Consider the following 22,747-nt stretch of genomic DNA (forward strand, 5'->3'; position numbering starts at 1 on the left):
GCAATAAACTATAAGCAAGAGGTGCAATTGGAGCCAAATGGATCGGAATGGAAAAGTAAAATTAGAGTTGTTATTTGCTAGTGAAAAATGGAGAACAGGTCCATCAATGTTGATGTTCAATGTATTCATGGAGAATGTAGAACCATTGTCATTAATTATCATAACTATGCTGTTGCTTCCTCGTTGGACTTAAATGAACATGAATAGATTGAGCAAGCTCTGAGGACGAGAAATCTAGCGGACACAGAAGAAACCTTTAGGGGAACCAGACTCCACATAGTGGCCTTCTGCCAGGGCCAACAGGGGGTTTGTGGAGAAGAGGGGAAGAACCTAGAGAAGGATACTGCTAACATCTGCCTCTTTATAGCCCCTGATACAGGTTAACTGGCTATTGACATCTGCCACAGGCTGAGGGAGAAGGATGCCTGTGGAAACCGATTCCTTATCAAGTTCATCTCAAGACAAGCGAGGGAAAAAAATCTGACTGAGTGCCAAAGATACAGAAATGCTCCAAAAATGAAAAGCTGCATTTCGGAGAATTTCTGACCACAACTGACAAAGAGGCCTGCAGCACACTCTGGTCATTAGTGGAGGAAATTAGGAGTCATAGAAAAAAAAGTCCTCTTTATTGGAGCCAGAGCACTGAAAAATGGAAAAGAAGTCAAATTAGAAAAAAAAAAAATCATAACTTGTTTCAATGCAAAGAATGTAAAAATGTTTTCCACCAGGGTCTGGGTGCTTTATGTCATCCAAGCAGGTACTGCTAATTCCTTTTACTGGTTACAATATGTTTCAAGTACCTGAAGTTGTAATATCGATCAGTCATGACAGAAGCTCAGGTGTGCCTTTTTTGAAAAGTGAATGTTAAAAAATTTTACCGAACATACAAGCAGCTGTGAAAGGTAAATCTGATCATATCCTAGTTACACTGACATCAGATGACAAACCCAATCCTGTTAAGAACTTTTCAAAATAAAACTTGTCCTTGTACCAAAATAAATAAGAATTGGCATTCAAATACATTCCACGTTATCTTGTGTAATTATGTACAATCATCTAACATTCAGTAAATAATAAAGTCAATAATATTTAAAAACATACAACTGTTAATAGGTGAACATGTAGAGAGGCACATATTAGACCACTTGGGGTACAGCGTATCCCAAGATTTTCTCCAATTAATACTATATTTGTCTTTGCTTATTTTTATCATTTTTACTCAGTTATGGTTCAGTTATCTGAAAATCGAACCTTAACAGCTTAAAATATGTGCCTTACAGGGGTCACAACATTATTCCTAAAAACAGCCATGAAAGTTTTGAACTGACATAATGGGCACCAAATTAAACTGTGAGAATTACCATCTAGAAAATAGTAGCAGCCATTCAAAATCACCCTTCCCAGTCAAACGCTTGCGAAATGGCAGCCCACATCCCTGCAATTCCCTGCGAAACCCCCTTCAAATTCCAGCCACTGGCCTTCTCCTGGGCATGCATATTATTTTACACTGACTCCACCCTTTCACTTAATTACACGGTCTGATCAAGAGATAATGCTTCTCCTTTAATCTTAATGTCCACAAATCATGACAGAAATAATATTTTAGTACTACGATTGATGTGCAAAAAGGAATTGTAGGGGACCAGCCAGGGACCATTCCACTGTTCCAGGTTTTGTCACTCAGGAGGAAAATGGAAAATGTTTCCTTTCTAATAGAACTGGAAGCCAAAGACAGGACAGTTAAACAGTCTACAATCCCTGTGTCTTCAAGTATGAAGTCTCCTTCTTTTGTTTCGTGATATATTTTAATCACCCCGACAGATTGAATGACTTGTCAAGCTTAGATAAAAATCCGTGGATTTTTTTGTTGTTCTGGGACCAGTTACAATTAAAAATAATCAGTACCCAATTCCACTAACAGTTGGTTTAAGGTGTATAGGATCAACATTTGTCCCTAAGTAGAGGATTTATTTTTGTTTAAGGTTCCCAGCTGTTTGGCAGATGTTAATATGATATACCAAGGTGAGACCCTTTCTGATTATACCCAGTTTCACCATTAGTATGGTGTGTTTTGCAGCTGAATTACTTGGATTTCTCTTGGATTCAGAATGAAACCACAATGGGTGATTATTCCTTTCCCCATTGAGGAAAAAGTAAAAAATGTGAAATCATGGCTTAAATGATAAACCAAACCTGGATTTACAGTTTTTTTTATTATTATTATTTACAATGATGGTGTACTTACTAATGAGAAATTCCCCAGCCATATTAATTTTTGCTTTGACAAATTTCATGTTTGAATATTTACTTAAAATAAACTAAAAGTACTTAACTCCAAAGGGAAAATATGTTTTGTAACTAATATTGTAGGTTTTTGTATATAATGATGGCCACGTGTACTGGTCCATCATACAGCAGACCTGGAGATGCCCATTTCTTAACACACTTAGTTGTTGCATGACAGTCACCAGTGGATTTGAAAAGATGAAGTGGAATAAGAACTCTGGAATGTTCTTATCTAATGCTCTTACTGAGGGATATTGACTTGTTCAAATTTATGTGAAATTGATGTATTGAATGTATCTCTACTTTTTGAGTTAAAAAAATACCTTGTTCTTCCAGCATTTCTCTATTGGACCTTCTGGTAAGATGTTTCACAAATTGTTTACAGAGACCCTACCTGTGTTTGTCAATCCTGTCTGATATACATTCCCTACCATCTGGGTAATATGGATTTTCTGTGTTCTGCATTCCTATGTGGGAAGATTTTACCAGCTGCGGCCCAAGACACCTCAACACCTGTGCTGACTGAGTGAGATAAACTGGTTCTCTGTGAAGCAATTTGGTCTTTGGTGATGGATACTCATATGACACAGGAAGATATTACACTGAAACACATCAGCCAGTGGCTTTTCTGAAACAATACCCATTAATTGTTCAATGAAAAAAAGCCAGTGCCTTCTTTATTATCACCTATTCACAGGGCAAAGAAACAGATCATTATTCACAATGTATTCACAAATCAAATACCCAGTTAAGCCACTACTGCTGGCTGTTAAAATCAAAAATATGAAAATTATCACTATTTTTTTTTCTTGACTTCACCTTCTTGTTAAAACATTTGTATCACTGCTATAATGGCTACTAGTTCTAAATACTGACTTATTTTTTCAGTAGCTACCTTATTATTAATGCAACTAGGAACAAGGGTGAGTGCAAAAGTAACCAACTCCAGGGGAATGCTCACCTACATGTATTTCAATATTTTTTTCATAGAGAAAGAAAGAAAGAAAGAAAGAAAGAAAGAAAGAAAGAAAGAAAGAAAGAAAGAAAGAAAGAAAGAAAGAAAGAAAGAAAGAAAGAAAGAAAGAAAGAAAGAAAGAAAGAAAGAAAGAAAGAAAGAAAGAAAGAAAGAAAGAAAGAAAGAAAGACAAGTGTAAATATACTTACATTTTGAGAGTCATGCAGTATTTAGGCATATTCTACATACCGGTTGTATGCCACATTAATAATTTGTGGCAATTTTACATAATGAAACAATTTAATGTTTAATGCAACAGAGACAGTTTGTCTTTACCCTCAAGTTCTCTGTTGCCACCTTACCCTCTTCACAGAGGAACTAAGTGTTTTGCTCTACACTTGACAACTTACTGAATCAACTTATTCAACAATATGCCAGTGTTCACTGGGATGTGTTAAATAAAAACCACTGTAATTATACAGGCATACTGCTGACTTTAGAGAAAATTATGAGAAATGAGTGCTTGATGAAGACCTTGCCTGAAGCGGCTCAGTGGATTAATGTCCTTTTTCTAGTTCCTCGGTCCCTCTAGCTGTTGGGGTTGGGGATGGAGAAAAAATACACAGACTGTAGATGAGGAGGGGGAGAAAAAGGACAGACATACTCAATTATAATAAGAAGTTGTCAAAGCAAATAACTAGGTCCTATATCAACCACGTAGAAGCTTTGGGAGATCTGCCAATAGGCACTGCACCAAATCTGCCCCACTGGAACCCCTTTGCAAGTTTTGCACAAAAGATTTGACTTCATCGCTCTACTAGTCTGGCATGGACAAATTTTTATTTGGTGCTTTTTTCAGGCAATAACTTTGCAGTTCCTTGGGTCCATTGAGGGGCACGTAGTCTTCATTTGACTATTCTTGATGCTTTATATGGTTATTTGTGTTTTTTCATGTCTTTCAATTTTGCTGCATTTTGAGATATATAAATGTTACATATATATGTATATAATTTATATATCTCATATATATATATATATATATGAAGGAGAAACGATTATATATTTTATATATATATATATAATTTTTTAAGAGTTTTTTTAGTCGTCAGTATACATTTAATGCCTTTGCTTGTACCTTTTACAGAATTTATTAAACCAAACTCATTTCTCTCATCAAAATACTCATTAAAATTAATTGATATAAAAACATGGTTAAGTAAAATTATGGCCATTGATGTAGTCTAAAACCTGTTAATAAAAGTGCCGTAAAATGAAACTTGACCTTATCAAGTGACTCATGACTATCAAGTGAATACCCAATTTTGAATCCATAACCTAAAGGGTTATGGATTCAAATTTTCATTTTGCCATTTCTATGGGCATTTTTTTTTTCAAAAAACATGTGGAACCTAATTTTTTATTGTAATATTATATCATAGAAGTGCATAAATATTGTCTATTTGGACATTTTTAGTCTCCAAAACACTAAGACATTTACGACTATCCAAATGCCACTAACAGGCTGTGGAGGATAGAAAAAGGGTATGTGCACGGGACCAACAGGTATTCTTATATTTAGTAGGATCTTATTCAGAGACTTGGCATCTCTCTGATCAGGGTTTTTGTTAGCTTTATCTTTGAGCTTTTAAAACCCAAAACTCAGCAATGCTTCTCATTTAAAATCATCATACAATGTACTGATATGCATGCCATATGCATGCAAACACCAATACGACTGTTATCAAAATAATTTGAACAGTTTATAATGTAAAGCATATTTATAAATTTTACAAATAAAGACTAAAAACACTTTCCACTGCTATCTTCTGTAATTTTCTGTAACCTTCCCATAAATTTTAAAAAAGAATTAGCAAATCTTTATTCATTACATTTACTGTGAAGTGTCAAGAGAAAAAAGTACTTTTGCAGCTGATGCAAGACACAGTGATGCTTCCAAGATGTGAAAGAATAAAGCTTTTGTTGGATTGAAAGAGGGCTGAGTGGGTGGAAAAGCTGCATGTGATTTTCCTTACCATGGAACGACAGCTCTATGGACCAAAGCACATAAAGACATTTCCTGAAGCATGCACAATGCTCCTGACCACATCCCAACATGTAGTTGCTGTCAATTTGCTGTCATTCACAACAAAACATTTTGCCTGATTTCTTTAAGAATGCAATTTGTGTATATTTGATAACCAAATATGCAAATATATGCAGGTCTTTTAGACATCTAAAAGTCCACGCTTGTATTTCTGAGCTGAGTTGCAAATTTTACAAGAGACAGTAATTCATTCATTATCCAAGAGTGTTTGTTCCTGCATGATTGTAGCTTTAGCATAAAAGGACAACAGGTGAGCTATTCAATGGAGTAATGGATGCCAACATTAGAAACAGAGGCAGAGCCAGAGGAGTGAGTGTATGAGGAGCAGCAGGACAAGGAGGAGGAAGGCCAAGGACCTTAATCCCTGATGAGATCCAAGCCACTGTGTTAAATTGTGTGGTCAACCATGGTCTAACAATGAGGGAGGCTGGGCAAAGATTACAGCCAAATCTGAGAACATACACTGTAGCATCCATCATCTGAACTTTCTGACATGAGAATAGGTAAGAAATCTACTCTTACTGTAAAATTGCTGTAATGCATATAAATACAGTACTTAATGAGTACATTAGTACAGCATAGCCCATGGACTGTTCCGTAGGAATGTAAAAATACTGTACAGTATGTTTCAAATATTTAGAAAATGTATTCACAGTATTTTACAATTTATTTAGCAGAACTGAAAGATTACCAACACAAGGTGGTCGGGAACGTGTTGTCTCCTGAACAAGAAACTGAAATCAAAAGGTGGTCCTAGAAAACAATGCAATAACATTACAGCAAATGCAAAGAAACATAATGGAAAACAATGACGTATTTCAAAATATTGATCAGGTAAGCTTATCAACACTGGACTGTGTCTTGCGCAGAGATATTCTCAGGATGAAGCAGGTCTAAAGGGTGCCATTTCATCACAATTCAGAAAGAGTTAAAGAATTGCAATATAACTATGTGCAAGTGAGTCCCATAATTGACTCTCAACACTGTATAAAGTAAATTATACATATTTCAATTTGTTATCATAAGGATTGTGTTTCACAATAGTGACCACACCATGTGTATTTCTGATATTGTCATGTGTGTTTCAGAGAGTCCTTGAGCTAGAGGTGGCTGCAGTGGAGCACCAGTTCATAATCATTGATGAGGTTGGGTTCAACATCACAAAAAAACGAAAGAGAGGAAGGAATGTCATCGGCCAGCGTGCCATTGTTGAAGTCCCTGGCCAGCGCGGAGGGAATATCACATGTGTGCAGCAATTACTCACCAATGCATCATCCATCACCATCCTACCTTTGGCCCCTACAGCACCGCCCATCTCATCACATTTCTGGACACCCTACATAACCCACTCATTTCACCAGATCAGGTGGATTGCCCAGAGCAGCAGGTACTTGTCATATTGGACAATGTAAGTTTCCACAGGGCTGCTCAGGTTTGTAACTGGTTCACTGCCCAACCAGGCTTTTTAGGTGTTTATCTCCCTCCATATTCTCCATTCCTCAATCTGGAAATGGAAAGTTTATGACCGAAATCCACAAATGCGTATACCTCTTCTCCAAGCTATGGAGGATGCATGTGGAGATATAGCAGCTGATGCTTTTAATGACTGGAATTGCAAATGCTACAAGATACTTCCTCCACTGCTTGGCCCGGGAAAACATTGCTTGGGATGTGGATGAGGTGCTGTGGCCAGATCGCAACAGAAAAGAGGATGCAGCATAATAGTTTTTTTTTGTTTTATTTTTACTCTTTGTACAGTAAATTCTTCTGTTGTTTTGTATGTAGTGTATGTGCAGCTTTTTTGGTTGGGAATTGGTTGTAAACTGTGTAAATTGTTTTTTGTGGGACAAATAAAATATATTTGTCACTGTGTATTTGTATGTTCTGAGTACAAAAACATCCATCCATCCATTTTCTGTCATGCTTATACCAAGCAGGGTCGCAGGTGCTGGTACCTATCTCCAGCTGTCTACAGGCGAAAGGCGGGGTACACCCTAGACAGGTCACCAGTCCCCATAAAGACAATATTCTCAAATATTTTACAACACACTTATGTATGTATTGTTTGTAGTAAGTGTAACACTGAACAAAAACAAAAAGGCCTAAATCATTATAATAATGGAAAAAGTGTTTTCCATTCATCATAGTGTTTTAAATTGAGCACATCAGTGTTCAACTGGTTCTTATGAATGTCTATTCATATGATGGTGTGTGTGTGTCATTTGAAAGCAAAATACCATTTTGAGAAGAAATAGCATTGCTTTGAATGTAAAGTTTCATTTTGCTTGAGAGCTGAGGGGTTTTGCCCATTGTGTGTGTTTTTTGAGTTAGCTTTCTGAGAATATGAGGCGTTCTTTCAGAAAATATGTGTAAACAACCAAGGAAAAATAACATGATCATGTTTTTGAACTCAAAAGGATTGTTTTTGGAAATACTTCAACATTTTAAACATTTTCAAAATGCCAATTTTAAATACATTTTTAGTTGTGTGCTTAAAATGGCACTTTGAACTGTAAATGCAATCGGGTAATCTGCAAGATAATTGCCCATTTATCAACTTAACAATTTTGCACTCTGCACTTTAACCAGTCCTTTGATATACAGTATAATTTTAGGTTCTTAATACTAGTGAAATATGTATGGTTCTCTGACCCCCTGGCCTGTATGAGTTTTGATCAACTATATTTTTATTGTTCTTGCTATTATTTTTATTTGTTTTTATCGTTTACGTTTGTATGTAATTTCTCCATCTGTTTATACTGCTTATAGCCATAATGTCTTACTGTTTTAATTATTACTGTTATATTATAGATTTTATGTTATGTTGTTTTCTTCCCACGCTGCTCTAGTGGGGCTAATACATAGGTACTAGCCCCACTGCAGCCCTGATGGAATAAACGAGAGATAATGGATGGATGGATGATTTTTACCAAACCTGTCGAAGGGACTGCAGATGTAAATTAGCCAAAGCACGCAGGTCTTCACAGAATTTAGTAAGGCAGATGAACAACAAAGAGGCCAGAAGACATTAATAGTACCCAATTAATTCTTGCAGATTACTGAGACCTTGCAGTGGTGCAAACCGAAGAGCAAATGTGCAAACACAGGTGCAGACAATTAACCAATTACTGTAGCAGAAAGCTAAGGGGGAAATAATCTAACAGGGATACATACTTGAAGTAAAATAAAACCTAAAAGTATGACTCGACCGAGTCTCAATAATAACTAGGGAAAGCAGGAAGAAGAAGGTTAGAGTCCAAAACATAATGACTACCCAGGCAGGATGGGCAGTAGGGGCATTCGAAGGAGGGCTGGAATAATAACAAAAGGATAAGGGTTAAGAAGGGGGGCAAAAGTCATCACACATGTCTGCTGTTAATTGCCAGAGGAGGTCTGAATTAGAAAGGAGATTACACAGTTTTCTGCTATGAATCAGACAATGAGTGATACTGATCGCTTAGTAGTCATTCCCTTACCACTCCTGCTGCCCTTCTAACTGACATAAAATAGTGCAGTGATTCTGTTCAATGAAAAAAGTTCAGCAATAGGCCACATAGAATACTGTATAAACAACTGAAATAATAAAGGAGACTCTGGTAGGCCTATTGTTTTTTATTAGATAAAAACAGTCAAAAGTAAAGGACAAAAAAAACAAACAAAAAACATTGTGTCCAAATTCCTTAGCAGATCATGATAGCATGCATTTATTTTATTGTTTGAGTCACTGTGTTGAAATACTCCACTTTTCAAGACTGATTGCGTCAATGACCATCAGTTCAGCCTTCTGCCTTCTGCTTCACTTTTGCTTTCCCGTCTCTGTTACATGGCCTTATTCAAATTCAGTTCCTCTTCCGTTTTCTCCGCTGGTTAGTTTGCTGATCCGATCAATACACATATTAAACTACTGCTGATTCAGTAAAATTTTTCAGTATTGACCTAATTCAGAGGTTAGGTTAAAACTCCTCCTAATGTCAGAATTCTAAATATGAAATTACCTGTATGTTCAGAACAGCAGATAATTTGCTCTGTTCAACGTGAAAAGATTTATGATAGAGTCAAAAATCTGTAGACTTCTTTCAGCAGTTAGGGTTATTGGCTAAGTTTAAGCTTTAGCTCAGTGGTTTCACTTAACCTTAACAAGGCAAAAAAATTCAAATAAAAATCTGCTGCTGATTGGCTTCTGATGGGACTGAGGCAAAACCTCAGAACCTATTGTACAGCAGTTACAAGGCTACTGATAGTATTACTTTAAGAAACTCTTATGTTTTCTGGAAACCACTGCATTTAATGTAATGGTTTTACCAATACAAAGGCTTCTCAATCAATCTTGCTATACATTTTAATAATTTGACTGCACTGAAATGCCTGCATGTTATAGAATTAAATTTAGGATGTTTAATTAAACAGCGATAAAGTACAGGCTAATAAACCACATGTTTTCAATGCAACCTCAGGTATTTTCCCCTCAAAAAACACTGGGAGCTGCAGAAGGCACCGTTTGATATACCAGCTATCAGGGCAAACCAATTAAAATATAACCTTTTCAATTACACTGCCAGTGCTAGCGTTAGCCCTCCCTGGCCCAATTGCAAACCTTGCATGTGCTGCAGATATATCATCATAAAGGGTATTTTTATGTTTAGAGCCTGCTTTGCACTGTGCTCTGAAAATGTTTTATGACACTGTATGTGACTTGTGTTTTCCACAAATGGCTGAAACTGCTTTTTAAAACAACATGCTGGATCCCAAGTGAACCTACTGGTCCTGTGGCTTTTTGGCAAACCTATTACTTTCACAACTGATTGCTGACACCTATAGCTTCCCACCATATACCACCCTATCCCTCATCCATTTTTTGGTGTTTCTTAAAACAGTGAATAACATTGATTTATCAGTGGTTTCATCAGTAAACATTTAAGTAATTAATCTCCCCTCATTTTTATACAGCTTTTGGCTACATGAGGGAACTTAAAATGATACTATCAATTATAAGACAAATAGCAAACTTTAATGAAAATCTATTGTAATTTCAAGATTATCTAGAATGATGAACATTTTTTGAATCTTGATTTATGCTTAAATAAAGGTGAATTATATTAAATAAAAAAGGTTCATACTCAAAGAATAAAATGATCCTAGTCCTAATTTATCACAGATATTCAATGGAAATTTATATTATTTCAGAATACAGATGGACACCACACAGTGGCTAAAATTAAGTGTTTAGTTCTATTCATTTGGAAGTCTGTCTTAAAGATAAATTCAATTGCACAGAACATCAGAACATTGCAGGTCATTTTAAAAGGACCTCTAAATGCAACATATCATGGAGGCAGTCTTTTTACACTGTTCAGGAAAAGTTTCTTCTTCTTTGTCTTAGTCATTGTCTGGTCTTATATATATATATATATATATATATATATATATATATATATATATATATATATATATATACAGGTGCTGGTCATAAAATTAGAATATCATGAAAAAGTAGATTGATTTCAGTAATTCCATTTAAAAAGTGAAACTTGTATATTATATTCATACATTACATACAAACTCATATATTTCAGATGTTTATTTTGTTTAATTTTGATGATTACAAATGACAACAAATGAAAATCTCAGATTCATCATATCAGAAAATTAGAATATTACTGAAGACCAATAAAAACAAAGGATTTATAGAAATGTTGGCCAACTGAAAAGTATGAACATGAAAAGTATGAGCATGTACAGCACTCAGTATTTAGTTGGGCCTCCTTTGGCCTGTATTACTGCAGCAATGCGGCGTGGCATGGAGTCGATCAGTCTGTGGCACTGCTCAGGTGTTATGATAGCCCAGGTTGCTCTAATAGTGGCTTTTAGCTCTTCTGAATTGTTGGGTCTGGTGTATTGCATCTTCTTCTTCACAATACCCCATAGATTTTCTATGGGGTTAAGGTCAGGAGAGTTTGCTGGCCAATTAAGAACAGGGATACCATGGTCCTTCAACCAGGTACTGGTAGCTTTGGCACTGTGTGCAGGTGCCAAGTCCTGTTGGAAAATGAAATCTGCATCTCCAAAAAGTTGGTCAGCTGCAGGAAGCATGAAGTGCTCTAAAACTTCCTGGTATGTGGCTGCGTTGACCCTGGACCTCAGAAAACACAATGGACCAACACCAGCAGATGACATGGCACCCCAAACCATCACTGACTGTGGAAACTTTACACTGGACTTCAAGCAACGTGGATGAAGTGCCTCTCTTCTTTTCCTCCAGACTCTGGGACCTTGATTTCCAAAGGAAATGCAAAATTTACTTTCATCAGAGAACATGACTTTGGACCACCCACCAGCAGTCCAGTCCTGTTTCTCTTTAGACGCTTCTGACGCTGTCTGTGGTTCAAGAGTGGCTTGACACAAGGAATGCGACAGCAGAAACCCATGTCTTTCATACGTCTGTGTGTGGTGGTTCTTGAAGCACTCACTCCAGCTGCAGTCCACTCTTTGTGAATCTCCCCCACATTTTTGAAGGGGTTTTGTTTCACAATCCTCTCCAGGGTGCGGTTATCTCTCTTGCTTGTACACTTTTTTCGACCACATCTTTTCCTTCCCTTCGCCTCTCTATTAATGTGCTTGGACACTGAGCTCTGTGAACAGCCAGCCTCTTTAGCGATGACCTTTTGTGTCTTGCCCTCCTTGTGCAAGGTGTCGATGGTCGTCTTTTGGACAACTGTCAAGTCAGCAGTCTTCCCCATGATTGTGTAGCCTATAGAACTAGACTGAAAGACCATTTAAAGGCTTTTGCAGGTGGTTTGAGTTAATTAGCTGATTAGAGTGTGGCACCAGGGGCCATCAATTTTGAACCTTTTCACAATATTCTAATTTTCTGATATGATGAATTTGAGATTTTCATTTGTTGTCATTTGTAATCATCAAAATTAAACAAAATAAACATCTGAAATATATGAGTTTGTATGTAATGTATGAATATAATATACAAGTTTCACTTTTTAAATGGAATTACTGAAATCAATCTACTTTTTCATGATATTCTAATTTTATGACCAGCACCTGTATATATCAATCCATAGCACAAGTAAGTATCACAAGGCCATAGGCGGTTGCACAGTTCACACAGCCTATGGGATGGGTTTGCCTATAAGGAAGTATGTTAGCTGTTGGCCAATAATATGGGCCAATTGGTTGTAAAGATTATGTTTTATAGACAAAAATAACACTGCAGTTTCTTGTGAGTCTGCATGTTGTGTGTGTACTGAGAGCTGCAGATAAACAGTTTTCCAAAGGATGAGCAGTACAGTAACAAGAGAATGTGATAGTTTACCTGTTTTACAAAGGGTGAATTCTGAGCCATGGTCTGTCAACAGCTTTGCAGTTTCCCTTCCATCTGTGAGCCTAACCCTTTCTACACATCCTCACTCGGTCAGCTCATAGGCTTTCTTCTCAATGATTGCACATCAGTTCAGATTTTTTAAGGTGGCTTGTACCTTTTTATTTGAAGTGGAAACCTGACAAATCTATTGGAAAGTTTGAACAGCTATGGCATTTTTTTCCCCCTGATATCGCAATGAGATTTGTTTCCCTTGTGATGAATGAGCGAAACATATTTATGAGACTAGGAGCTGAAGTGAAATTGTTAAGAAGCCTAATCTGTAACATTTAGTTAGAAATTGATATAATATTTCAACACTTTTTTAAGTATTGAATAGGAAAACCAGTTAATTGCATCGACTCATTGACTCGGATGCTATCACCCACAAATGTGGGAAACAATATTCAGAAATGTTTGTCATTCTAATGCTTTTTTATTACATTGACATCCGTTCAATTTGGAAGCGACTGAAGCACAGAGAATCAGTTCTATTCAAGAAGTCATTGGATATGATTTGAGATTTGGTGCATTATCCTATCAAAAGTAGTTAGTGGAAGATGGATGTTCTGTGATTATAAAGGGATGAACATGGTCAGGTACCATAATTTAGGTTGGCTAAATTATGGTACCTAAAGAAGCTATTTAAAGGAGATATATAAATTTATTTCTCATTAAATTTCTATCTACATTTATTTATTTATTTATTTTTTGGTTGGGGGCAGGGGCGGATCTAGAAAAATATTTATGGGGTGGCAAGAGGGGGGCAGGAATTTTTTAGGGGTGGCAACATATGGCATTTGTTTACACTGAATTTAATCACAGTTATCACAGTTTGGTGAGAATAGTATGTACAGTACTAGTGTTTCATGTGAAACAGTTCATATTAATAATACATCGTACAATGTGATCTCACTTAATAGGAGATAGAAGAATGATAACACTACTTCTAGAGGGGCCTTATGATAGGAAAGGTATTAAGGTAAGACACAGGTGCTGAGTCGCAGATGTGTGAGATTGACTGTCAGAGAGGCAGCTTTGCAGCATTTGCACAAGAAGAAACTATAGAAAGAAAAACTTACCCATCAGAGATCTATGGACTGAGCTGTTCTAAAGTGAGCATAACTACACAATAGAAATAAATGGGTCAAGGCACCCAAACAAGGTACTGGACATCTATGTAATGTTTACTCTGAACACACATTTACCCCATTTGTTCCTCAGTAACTTGACATACAGCAGTTACGGCAACATGAAAGGGACATTTCATGCATGTAAATATGCTGTAGATAGAGCTGGATATGGAGGACCAACTCTGCCATATTTAAAAATAAATACAGAAATAAATAAATGCTCAATAAATAAATAAGCATACAATTAATTGCCACCAAAAATACAATCAACAAATAAATGTAATCAGAAATTATATTATAATGACAGGCAGAAATGTAAAAAGGGCAGGCAGAAAGAAATAGCGGCGAAGAAATAACTAGCGTAAAAAAATACAAAGGAAGAATAAAACAGACAAAAATATTCTAACATGCACATAAATAAATACTTAAAAATATAAGTCATTAAAAAATGAAGTTGAAGATAATAAATGACAAAAAAATAGGGTAAATATTAAAAAGGCAAAGAAATAAAAAGAGTTATATACCTTTATGACTAGCTGTATAATTTAATTTCTACTTACATTTATTTGTTGTTTGTATTTTTGGTGGCAATTAATTGTATGCTTATTTATTTATTGAGCATTTATTTATTTCTGTATTTATTTTTAAATATGGCAGAGTTGGTCCTCCATACTGCTGTATCAACAAATCAACAAAAAGGCGGGTTCTGTATGTTACATCAAAATCTCCACAAATCTGAAAAGAAGCAACATAAAAATACATTTTGCATGTGAGTAGGTTCATACAGGTCATTTCTGGATAGTTTCATACTATGTATACAAAAAAGAAACAACACTGCTTCATATTAAGCAGGATTTACACCAGTATCAAATTTTTTACTTTTAACACTTTTGGTTTTATTAAAGAAAATATCAGATTTTCTCAGGTGCCAAAACAAAATGTAACAGCTCTGCAAAGGCTCACCAGAGAGCATAACATAAAGTTACCATGACTATAACAGGTGAATGCGGTGATTTCCATGTTGCTCAGCAAAACGCTTCACAAATGTATTTAGATCCAATGCCAATGTGCGTTTTGATTTGAGTACAGCCAAACTTGATCGTCTCTTTTCTGTCATAGTTGACCGCAAATATGTCTTTATGAGCCTGAGACGTCAGGCCTAACTAACATCATAGATAGAGAAATAAAGTTCTGCAACCTGATTTTTATCATCTCAAAATCAGCCTTGCAGCTATGCTAGCAACATTGTGCTTTCATTATAATTTCATTTCTCTATAGATAGTTAATCAATTTTTACCTGTTTCATCCCGTTTCTCCTCTCCCCATCACCCCTGGCTCCCTTGCTTTGCCCCATTCGATTTTCAAAACAATCAGTCTCAGTCGCTCTCGCGTCATCTCGTGCTGCATTCACTGCAGTCCGACATTAGAAATTAGCAGTCGTAATTCTCAAATGATCCATAATTTATAAGCCTCGCCACCCCTACCGCCAACTGGGGTGGCAGCAGGGGTGGCAAGGCTGTCATTTAGGGTGGCATTTGCCACCCTATGCCACCCCAGTAGATCCGCCTATGGTTGGGGGGCAATTGATTGTATGCTTATTTATTTATTTATTGAGCATTTATTTATTTATTTATTTTTAAATATGGCAGAGTTGGTCCTCCATAGATTTAAACAGCCATAAATTAGACTAAGTAATGTATTCTATATCAATCTTAGTTTAATTTTCCTAGTTAAAACACTTGTTACCTCAATTCAACGTGGAGAGAGTCAAACAGAGAAGAGTTACAATTAGAAAATATTCTATTTATTTATATATAGAATATTATATATCAATCATATTTTTCAAATTTCTATGTAAGGAAAACCAGCTGATGTTGAGGACTCATTGACTCTCTGCAATCCCTTGCATGGGCGACAGTGGCGTTGGATGTAGGAGTTTGCCCTGAAATCGAAGGATTGACAGTTCAAGACTCCGACTTTCAGTGTCGTTGTGTCTTTGGGCAAGACACTTCACCTGCATTGTCTACTGATGGTGGTCAGAGGGCCCGGTGGCGCCAGTGTACGGCAGCCTCGCTTCTGTCAGTGAGCCCCAGGGCAGCTGTGGCCACAATGTAGCTTGCCACCATGAGTGTGTGTGTGAATGGGTGAATGAATGTAGTGTAAAGCACTTTGGTCAAGTCTCCTGACTTGAATAAAGGCGCTATATAAGTACATACCATTTACCATCCCTTGAACTGAGCATGCATGTAGTGACAGTGGAGAGGCAAACTCCCTTTTAACAGGAAAAAACCTCCTGCCAAACTAGGCTCAGCGGCCATCTGCAGAGGCCAACTGGGGTTCAAGGAGACAAAAGCAGATGAAGACATAAATGCAATAAGTTCTTTGGGGCTTTGGCCCCGACAGAAAACTTAGACTTAGACAAACTTTATTGTCATTTTCTACACACAGATGGTATACAAAACTTTTGTTCAGTACAGCTCTCAAGACATTTCCATTTCTAAAGTGCAGCAGTGATAAAATGTTAACATGGTGATCAAATAAACGCATACGTGGTCAAATGTAAATATAAGACTGGTATATGATTCACAGTTTTCCCAACACTTTTTTCCCCATTTTATTCGACATTCAGCAGTCTATGGGAGTGGGAAAAAGGTGTTTTGGAGTCTGCTGGAACTGCACTGGGTGCTTCGAAGCCTCTTCCTAGATGGCAGCAAGGAGAACAGTCCATAGTGGGATGTTTGAAGTCAACAATAATCTCCTTCATTTTCTCCAAATTCAGGATCAGGTTGCTGTCTCTGCACTAGTCCACCAGCTGCTCCACCTCTTCTTTGTAGTCGTGGTCGTTGTTATCTCTAATGAGGCCCTCCACCGTGGTGTCATCTGCGAACTTTCCGATGTGATTTGTGGTGATGGGATTATTCAAGCTGTCTCTGTGTGAGTAACTCTAGCAATCTAAGTAAGTTTTCTGTGCAGTTAAATTCTGATCAGCTTGTTGCCTATGTATTTTCGGTTATTGCCTTTTGCCCTGTCTGTTCTGCTCAGTTTGCTTTTTGGTCTGACTTCCTTGATTTTGCTGGTTATCCAACTCGGACTGTTTTACTGACCTTGGCTTGGATTCTTCATGGTTACCTCTTCAGCTCTCGGATGTCCTGGTTTCTGACATTGTTCTAGACTGGTTTTTGGCTTTGGGTTATCCCCTAAGGACATTTTTGCTTGCTCCGCGCCGGTTGACGGCAGTTCCCCCCGCACTCTGTGCTCCGAAGCGGTAACGACCGCAAGTGGTGGACATTTTCCCCCGGGTTTCTCCTCTCTGAGTTTTGGACTGAACTCTCAACCAGGTCAGTGACTTTGTAGTCCACTCACCCTGCTTGTCACTGATCTGAGAACCCGCTCCGAGGAGTTTCTGTCGTCCTCTTTTGTTTTGTTCTTAATAAGCTTGTTTAAAACTTTCGTTTTAATAAGGAAACTATAAGTTTTCAACTTGAGTAGTTCTTTACAGAGCTAATTAACAGACAAAAAGATTTGACAGACAAAAACTATTTTGATGTAATACTACTGTCAAGGTGTTTTAAAGAGATCTGACCCACATGCAGGAAACCACTCAGAGAAACCAGGGTAAAAGTTTAACAGGTTTATTGGGAGTTCAAATGGGTTGGATTCAGGTGAACTCAGAGGGCTGGTGAACCGGAACTGGAAGTAAGAGGGGAAGTTCACAGAGGTTAATTCAGGGTCCGTGGGAACTTTGAACGACGTCTTGCAAAAAACTGGACTCACGTTTGCGGAGAAAAATTTCTTCCCAGTTCCTGAGGAGCAATGGAGCGGACTGCCACTTAGATTTCCAGGAGTACTTGAACGGGACGTGTGGAGAAAAATCCCCTGCTCAGTGTGAAGCTCAAACAAATCCTTCCAGGGGGGAGAAGGCCCAAAAATCCAGTATGCAGGATGACTTCCTGCCGAAAGGCAAAAGACAAAAACAACGTTAGAACTCAGAGAAACAAAGACTCAGTTAGACTCAGCTAAACTTAGCTTGGCTAGAGTACCCCAAACTGGCAAACACTCTGGCGTCGAGGTAGTGACAGTCCGCCACTCAAATACTCCCCAGTGATGAGCCAACCAGCCACTGGTGTGCAGGACGACCAGCTTTTGGCTACATGAGGGAACTTAAAATGATACTATCAATTATAAGACAAATAGCAAACTTTAATGAAACATTTAATTAAACATCCACCACCAGGGCACCTGTCTCCTATTTTTAGGAGACAGAAAAAAAGAGATGGCTAATGAGCAAACTCGGAGCAGGTGTGCACAGAGCAAGAGAGGAAAAGAGCTAGGGAAAAAGGAGAACATAAGAGGGCAGCAGAGGGCAACAAATAGAAACCAAGAAAACTGAAAACCAGAAAAACACAACAAAATAAGAATTAAACCCTTTAAACTAGAAAACAAGGAGTAAAGCAAAACTGGATACTCAAAAGAAAAGAAAACAGAACCAAGACTAAAACAGTAACTAGGAATTGACCAGAGAACACAGCAAAATAAAACTACTAACACTAGAAAACAAGGAGTAAAGCAAAACTGAACACTAAAAAGAAAATATAAAAGAACCAAGATTAAGACAGTAACTGAGATAAACCCAAGGAACACAACAAAATAAGAACTAAACCATAAAAACCTATAAAACAAAGAGCAAAGCAAAAGTTAATATCAAAAGTAAAACATAACAGAAACAGAAACCTTACAGTTTTAGCCCTAAATTTAATATATTAAATTTATTAATTATATATATTTTGTTACAACATACACATTCAATTCAATTCAATTCAATTCAGTTTATTTATATAGCGCCAAATTCACAACACATGTCATCTCAAGGCACTTTACAGTTCAACCAGATCATACAGTCAAATTGATACAAAGTTTTCTATCTAAGGAAAACCAGTTGATTGCATTGACTCATTGACTCAAATACAATCCCCCACACTAAGCATGCTTGTAGCGACAGTGGAGAGGAAAAACTCCCTTTTAACACACTGCAAAAACAATCTAGAAATAAGTAAAAAAATTCTTAAATTAAGTGTATTCATCCTTAATTTGAGTAGGTAAATGAGATAGTTTGCCAATGGAATGAGTAATTTTACTCTTAAAATAAGATAATTAGATAATATGAACTTGAAATAAGACAATGCAATTGTGTTTTCTTATTTTAAATGTAAATTGTCTTGTTCCACTGGCAAAATGTCTCTTTTACCTCCTCAATTCAAGAACAAATGCACTTATTTTAAGAAAAAATGACTTATCTAGATTTAGATTTTTTGCAGTGCAGGAAGAAACCTCCAGCAGAACCAGGCTCAGTGTGAGCGGCCATCTGCCGAGGCCGACTGGGGTTCAAGGAGACAGAAGCAGAGATACAAAAAGCAGCTGTAAAAGGCGGCCCCGTCCAGGAAACACACAGCCAGGCAGACGAGCTCCAAGGCAGCTCCCATGCCAGAGGACGAAGAGAGCACATCCACTCAGTCACGGTCAGAGAAACAGGACCACACTGGAAAACAGGCCGATCTCCAACATCTATTAACAAGGGTGTTGATAGAAGCAGCACAGCTGATGTTTTTTTCCAGGATGACGTCACAGCCAAACAGGAACAGACGAGGCAAAGCTACTCTGAGGAAAAGCAGAGAGAGCAGAAGGTTAGAGATTGAACTAACAGATTCTGCAGAATAGGAGAACAGAGAGAGAATGAAGCAGAATGATGAAATGGGGGTCCCTATGTCCTCCAAAAGTCTAAGCCTATAGCAGCATAACTATAGAGATAGCTCAGGATAACCTGAGCCACCCTAACTATAAGCTTTATCAAAAATGAAAGTTTTAAGCCTAGCCTTAAAAGTAGACAGGGTGTCTGCCTCACGGACTAAAACTGGTAGTTGGTTCCACAGGGGAGGAGCCTGATAACTAAAAGATCTGCCTCCCATTCTACTTTTAGAAATTCCAGGAACCACTAGTAAACCTGCAGATTGAGAGCGAAGTGCTCTGTTAGGAACATAAGGAACAATCAGATCTCTGATATAAGATGGAGCTTGGCCATTTAAGGCTTTATATGTGAGAAGGAGGATTTTAAATTCTATTCTTGATTTAACAGGAAGCCAATGAAGAGAAGCCAGGATAGGAGAGATATGATCTCTCTTTTTCATTTTCATTAGAACTCTGGCTGCAGCATTTTGGATCAGCTGAAGGCTTTTAACTACAGTTTGTGGACTTCCTGATAGTAAAGAATTACAATAGTCCAGCCTTGAAGTAACAAATGCATGGACTAGTTTCTCAGCATCACCCCTGGACAGGATATTTCTAATTTTTGCAATGTTCCTCAGATGAAAGAAGGAAATTCTAGAAACCTCTTTGATATGGGATTTAAATGACAGGTCCTGATCAAAAATAACACCAAGATTTTTTACTTTATTATCTGAAATCAGTTTAATCCCATCCAAATGAAGTGACTGGCTAATCAGTTTCTTTTTCAGAGACTCTGGTCCAAAGACTATAACTTCTGTTTTGTCTGCATTCAGAAGCAGAAAGTTAAGAGTCATCCAGGTTTTTATGTCTTCAAGACATGCCTGTAATCTATGTAATGGGTTAGCTTCATCTGGATTTATAGACAGATATAGCTGGGTATCATCAGCATAACAGTGGAAATTAATCCCATGCTGTCTAATAATTCTACCAATTGGGAGCATGTATAAAGTAAAGAGAATTGGTCCTAGCACTGATCCCTGTGGTACTCCACAGGTAACCTTTGAGCGTGTTGAAGATCTATCATTAACATGAACAAACTGAATTCGATCAGATAGATAAGATTTAAACCAGTCTAGTGCTGTTCCTTTAATTCCAACAAAATATTCAAGTCTTTCTAAAAGAATATTATGGTCAACTGTATCAAATGCAGCACTAAGATCCAACAGGACGAGCACAGATACAAGTCCATTATCTGAGGCCATGAGAATATCATTAGTGACTTTCACCAGAGCTGTTTCAGTGCTATGAAGCGCTCTAAAGCCAGACTGAAACTCTTCAAAAAGTTCATTATGGTGGAAGTGATCGCAAACTTGTTTGGCAACTACTTTCTCAAGAATTTTGGATAAGAAAGGAAGATTGGATATAGGTCTATAATTGACCAAGTCATCTGGGTCAAGAGACGGTTTCTTAAGCAGAGGTTTAATTACAGCAATCTTAAAAGCTTTAGGTACATATCCCTGTAACAGAGATAGATTAATCACATCTTAAAAATGGAGGAGGAGATCAAAGGGAATACCTCCTTAAATAACCTGGTTGGAACTGGATCTAACATACAAGTTGAAGGCTTAGATGAAGACAATAATTTTGCTAATTCAGAGAGTTCAACTGGATCAAAGCAGTCTAAACCCGGTTCAGATTCCATGACTACCTCAGGTACAATCGCGGATAGAGGAGTGCTTATGATCTTATTTTTAATAAGATCAATCTTATTTATAAAGAATCCCATAAAATCATTGCTGCTAAGAGCAGGTGGAATGGACGGTTCAACAGAGCTATGGCTCTGGGTGAGTTTGGCAACTGTATTAAAAAGAAATCTTGGATTATTCTTATTCTCCTCTATTAATGAGGAGAAGTATGCTGCTCTTGCTTTACAAAGGGTCCTCTTATACAGCAGTAAACCATTTTTCCAGACTAGGAAGGACTCTCGCAGGCCTGTGGAGCGATATTTTCTCTCCAGTTTCCTAGCATTTTGCTTCAAAGTACGCAGCTCTGCATTAAACCAAGGAGCAAGCTTTCTATTTTTAACGGTTTTCATTTTCAAAGGAGCTGCGTTGTCTAAGGCAATACGCAGAGAACTAGCAACCCCATCAACAAAATCATCAACCTGTGAAGGGGAATAAGCTAAGCTTTTGCACTCTGCAGCACTGCTCAGTGACACAGAGCAGAGAGAAAGTGAAGCAGATTCTTTAAAATTTATAACTGCACTATCTGATAAAGATCTACTAAAATTGAACCTTCTTTTGGCGGAGGAGAACTCTGTTAAAGTAATCCTGAAGGTTATTAGAAAGTGGTCAGAGAGGACAGGGTTGTGAGGAAATACTGTTATTTCTTCACATTCTATGCCGTATGTCAGCACAAGATCCAAAGTATGAAGATGAGAATGCGTGGGACTATTCACATTTTGAACAAAGCCAATAGTGTCTAAGATAGCATTAAAGGCTGCTCTTAAGCTATCGCCTTCAATGTCAGCATGGATGTTAAAATCTCCCACTATGATGACCCTGTCAGTATTTAATACCAAATCAGAAAGGAACTCTGAAAACTCATCTAAAAATTCAGAGTAAGGACCTGGTGGACGATACAAAGTTACAAAAAGAAGAGGTTTTCTTGCCTTGAAATTTGGATCAGGGAAATTAAGGGTTAAATGTTCAAAAGAGTTGTAGGTATTAATTGTTTTGGGAGTAATCAGTAAGTCAGACTGGAAGATTGTTGCTACTCCTCCTCCTCGCCCAGAACTTCTGGGGATGTGAAAATTTAAATAGCTTGAAGGAGTTGCCTCATTTATGCTCACATAATCCTCTTGCTGCAGCCAGGTTTCTGTAAGGCAAAACAAGTCAATGTGATTATCACAAATCAAGTCATTAACTAGTAGACTTTTAGAGGAAAGCGATCTTATGTTAAACAGACCGCATTTAATTGTTTTAACTTTTTCCCCAATTGGAGTTATTTTGATTTTAATTAGATTATCATGATTTAATCCTTTGGGAATCTTTGCTAATTTATTAGATTTTGGTCGTGGGCAAGACACTGTCTGGATGGAGTAAAGAGTGGGTAACAGTAGAGAAGCTGCAGAGATGTGTGTTAAACTACAACTCTGCTTCCTGGTCTGCACCCTGGGT

General features: G+C 37.4%; 1 long non-coding RNA gene across 1 annotated transcript; it reads right to left on the reverse strand.

The window, feature by feature from the left end:
* Window positions 1-17,494: 17,494 nt before the first annotated feature.
* Window positions 17,495-17,819, reverse strand: LOC119772039. The gene is made up of 2 exons (XR_005279214.1): window positions 17,622-17,819; window positions 17,495-17,537 (listed from the first exon to the last, which is right to left on the reverse strand). It is a non-coding gene; the product is annotated as an uncharacterized LOC119772039 (long non-coding RNA).
* Between the last annotated feature and the right edge of the window lie 4,928 nt (window positions 17,820-22,747).

The sequence above is a fragment of the Cyprinodon tularosa genome, unplaced genomic scaffold (genome assembly GCF_016077235.1).
Source record: "Cyprinodon tularosa strain WSP-4 unplaced genomic scaffold, ASM1607723v1 ctg7, whole genome shotgun sequence".
Lineage (NCBI taxonomy): Eukaryota > Metazoa > Chordata > Actinopteri > Cyprinodontiformes > Cyprinodontidae > Cyprinodon > Cyprinodon tularosa.